Here is a 4,461-nt window from a genome sequence, read left to right as displayed (position 1 = left end):
AACACCTCCTGCCATGCTGGCCAAAACCAATTAATTTCCTGCTGTCTGTCCTGTCTACCTCTGTCCACTGTTGGTCTCTTGTTTTATTATTAGACTGTGAACATTTTGGGGCAGAGAGCCTTTTTTTTAGTATTATGGTTTACTAAAACAAGTGATCTTGGACCATGGGTAGCACTCCGAGGTGCTACTGGAAGAAAAGTGACCACAAAACTCAAGTGCTCTGCATCCTCATTTGGCAATTTGTAATTCAGAGTTTGGCACCTCAATGCTCAACAAAGAAGCAGGGAGACTGAGCTCTGGAATCATCAGTTTTATTATTAAATGTTAGTATGATTAGCTAATCCTTTGAAATCAGTGATGTGTCTAATGTCAGAGAAAAGACAGGTCCTATACCCTTAGGCTTTAACAACCTAAATGTGATTATATAGTGTGAGATTTGAAAGCCTGAGTACATGTAGTTTGTTGAGTGTCAAATGTGGAGCACGAAACAAGGGTAACTGCAGCATCTGAGGGAGGCAAGTATCTCAGACAGATAAAAGGCAGGAGAATAAAAAGATTTAAAATATTAAATTGGGAGAAGGAAAATGCAGGATGCTCATGAACAAGCATTCCCTCCCTGTGCAATGTGTGAAACTGCAGAATGCTCTGAAACCTTACAGGGCTTAATAAGAAATATCACCAGTTTCAGTTCTGGGCCCCAGAACTGGAAAGTGTTCACTTTACTTGCCTGCTCATTGAACATATTTATTTACTGCATGAAGAGAGTGACCCAATAGTGACCCTGCAAGGAATGCACTGCACAGATTTTAAGCATGTTCCTACCTCTAAATGGGGGGGGGGAGAAATATGGTGAAACGGGCAAGTACAAACAGAAAGAAAACTTTGTACAGAATCACTGCCTGGACTGTTTGATTTTTGAAATGCCTCCATGAGTGGGAGGCAGACGGAGCTCCCAGGGAGCGAGGTAGCTCTAGCCCTGCAAAAGGCGCCCCGAGCAGCAGCGCAGCACAGCAGCTCCCGCGGGGGACGAAGTCCCGCACAGCCACCGAGCCTGGCCGCGCACGGCCAGCAGGCTGTGTGCTCGCTCTGAGCTGGCCCCAGCTGCTGCTCCTTGCTCCTTTGACGTGTATGTGTGTGTTACATGACTATAGAAGGAGCAATCAGTCAGCTCCCAGGAATCTTAGCAACAGCCGCGTCCCCAGAAAAGGCTTGTAGCAGCTGGAACGGTGATGACTCAGCAGCATGGTCTCTCTGGCCTCTTGCTGATCCCTGGCAAGGACTGCAGTCCAAGTTCTGGCTCCCTTGTTTGGGTCAGTGCTTTCTTGCTGGCACCAGTAGATGAATTCCTGGATCCTGCTGGCCTTGGCATTTGAAAGCAACCAAAAATTAGCCGATAGCTGCAGCCAAAAAAGTTTTTTGTTCCCTTTTTTCTTTAACGACAAATTAAAAAAATCAAATCAAAACAGAACAAAACTGAACAAAACCCACAGAATCCTGTTAGTACACTGTAACAGGAGACAAATGGCAGAGTTCATCTGTGGCGGATGTGTAGGGGAAGATGATCACATGCCAGGAGGCCCACGTCCCTGTGGTCCCTTGGGGAATGAAACAGATGGGTGGGTTGGGGCTGGGCTGGAGACTATACAAAACATCACTAGAAGGTTTGTTTTTCTGTGCCGAGAGTTTGGGGCTGTGGTGTTGAGTAATTCTGTCGACATTTCACCTAGTTCAAGTCACTAGTGCAATGAATCTACTTGGCCTCGAGTTGTTTTCGACTCCGAGGATAATGTTAATATCACAGACTTCATCCACCCTCCTGCGGTAATTCCACAGACGACCGAGAAGAAAAATTGGGATTAAGGAGTCACGGGTCAGGACTGCGGCGTGTCTGCACGGTGGGAGGAACCTTGCGCTGGAGTGGTGAAGGGACACAGGCGTGGGTGGGCAGAAGGTCTGCAGGGTCCCCGGGCAGTGCTGCCGCCGGGAGAGAGGCCCCTGAAGAGCCGAGGGGGAAAGAGAGCGGACAAGAAGGGGCCACAAGAGCCGGGGCGGGGGGCTGGATGTCTGGATTCTTTTGGCAGAGGGCTGCCGGGAAGCTTGCTGGTCCTGTGCCAGGCTACAGCGAGCTCCGCTTAGTCCCTCCCTTTCACGAGCACTAAAAATTCATCCTGAAACAAAAACATCCATGTGTGTGTCTGTGTGTATAACAATCTGCCTTCTCAGCAGCACCACCGCCACCACGGCATCGCTGGCCTCATTACTGGGAGCAGGAAATGAGTAAAACACAAATGGCTGGGGAGGAGGCAGGAGGGGCCGCCCCGCTGCCGGCCATGGGGGTTGCTGGGAGCTGCCGCGCCTTGGTGCAGATGTCGGAGACGTCAAATGTCTGCCGGAAATTACAGCTCATGTCGGGCGGAGAGACGTGCGCTTCCCCGGCTGGGGAGCCCAGCGGGAGCCCCCTTACCCCGCGCCGCCCTCCCCGCGCTGGGGCCGGCAACCCCGGCCCTCGCCAAACCCAGCTCGTTAAATTAGCTCGACTGGAGAAAAATGCACGTAGGAAAATGTCTCGGAGCAGGAAAGGGGAAAAAAAGAGAGAGAGAAAAAAAAAAAACAACAAAAAACCACAAAAAAACCCCACCCCAAAATAAAAAAAAAACAAAAACCAATCCTCGCCTGGAGAGGGTCGCGGGGGGGCCGGGACCTGCTGGACGGACGGCCCGGCGGGGAGGCTACGACCACGGCCATTGCAGGAAGGCGGGGAGGAGCGAGGCGGTACCCCCCAGCCCCGCGCAGGCCAGCAAAGCTGCCGGGAGAGGCCGCCCCCCTTCGCTCAGCAGCCCGGAGCGTTTCCCAAATAAACACGGCAGCGCGGCCTCTGCGTCGGTGCGGGCCGGCAGCGAGGGCGGCGGGGACCGTCCTGCCCCACAGCCGCGGCAGCGGGGAGGCGAGTGTGCCGCATTCAGATCCGCAGTCCTCGTAGCGGCGACCACCGGCAAAAGGCTGGGAAAGTGGGGAAGTGACCGGGTGTGCACAGCGAAACAGGTTACAGGAGGGTGTTGTAAGTGTAGCAGAGCGTAAGAGCATTCGGATGCCCTGGGCAATGTCTGCCAGAACAGCAAGAGCAACACCTTAACTGCCTCAAATAGGAAAGAGCAGGGTGCCTCATGGTGCGATTCCAGCATTACTCACCCCAAGGATCAAGCGCTTCCCCACCCAGTTACATATGACCAGGAAATTACAGGCTGCGCTGCTCCCCGCCTGCCTGAGCGGCTGCCATATCATATGATACACAGCAGAGCGGCGTGTCTGATGAAACAGCACAGCAGCGTGTGCTTAGTGAAATGCTAATGTTTTGCGGAAAAGACGGGCTGGGCTGGGTCAGACTCTCATTTGGTATCCTGAATGCATGCTCCCTCTTGCACATTTTGCCATTAATTAAAGTACTGGATAAAAATGAAATCCTAATCTTTCTTACGCTTGCTGCTCACTGATCTTCTTCTAGTAGACTCCACAGCCAGCCCTGTGTGGCTTAGGTGTTGCAATTCCTCTCTCTCTTACTTCATCCATCCAATTTGTGGACAAACTCATTTTTCTTCACAACCAGTATTCACAAAATCTTTGTTCCTATAGCCATTGTATCAAGGGCTCTGCATCTCTCATCTTTATTACTATAGCATTCATATCCCAGATCAGACATGTACCTCTCCTCTCTGCAGTACACAGCAAATGGAGCTACAAAGGTTATCTCTGCAGCACATGGTTATGTCCCTGGCTTGAATGTATCTACTACTTCCTACTTAACTGTTTGAGAAACTTGTAACAATGAAAGTCACCTGTGCAAGACTGTGCATCCATCTTTTCTGATATGCTTCTCCCTGTCTCCTCCACTAATAATGTGAGCTTTTGCTAGCCCTGCCAGTCTCCTCACGCCCTTTCGTGCCGTTCTCTAATACCTCTTTGCTTCACCTTTTGCAGCAGCATCTCTACTCAGGTCAGCTTTCTGCAACTAAAGCAGTCTGATCTCCTACAGTTTTTTCTATTGATTCTAAGCACCAGTTAAAAGCTCTTTCTTCCGTGTGTTTTTAAGAGCTGCAGCCTGTGTGAATTTTCTGAAGTCTGAGAAAATGCAAAGTCCTGTTGCAACCTACTTCCGAGCTGAGGAAAAGAGTCTTCTCTTGGCTTTTTATTTTAATGAAATTAATTATGAGCCAGCTTCTCACCCATCCAATTTTCTTTTAGTTGACCAGTGTATCAAAAATCATACATGTATCTGACAGACCTGTGATGTCATACACTCTCCCCCTGCCAAAGATCTTGTGATCACACAAACCTTTCTTTGCAAAACCAGGCCTAAATTGTAACTGCAAAACCATGTGCTGCTTCTCATTACACCCCTTCTATATTAGTTGTTTTCCTTTCACTATTGGTCTGTGCTTGCATTTTTAGATCTTCTGCTCCTGA

The 4,461-nt window shown here is 49.9% G+C and overlaps 1 long non-coding RNA gene across 1 annotated transcript; it reads right to left on the bottom strand.

Moving 5' to 3' along the window:
* Positions 1–295: 295 nt before the first annotated feature.
* On the bottom strand, positions 296–3,403 carry LOC109143205. The gene is made up of 2 exons (XR_002043201.2): positions 3,190–3,403; positions 296–1,361 (listed from the first exon to the last, which is right to left on the bottom strand). It is a non-coding gene; the product is annotated as an uncharacterized LOC109143205 (long non-coding RNA).
* Between the last annotated feature and the right edge of the window lie 1,058 nt (positions 3,404–4,461).

This window comes from Corvus cornix, chromosome 5, assembly GCF_000738735.6.
Source record: "Corvus cornix cornix isolate S_Up_H32 chromosome 5, ASM73873v5, whole genome shotgun sequence".
Taxonomy (NCBI): Eukaryota; Metazoa; Chordata; class Aves; order Passeriformes; family Corvidae; genus Corvus; species Corvus cornix.
This window is presented reverse-complemented; position numbering and strand designations above follow the sequence as displayed.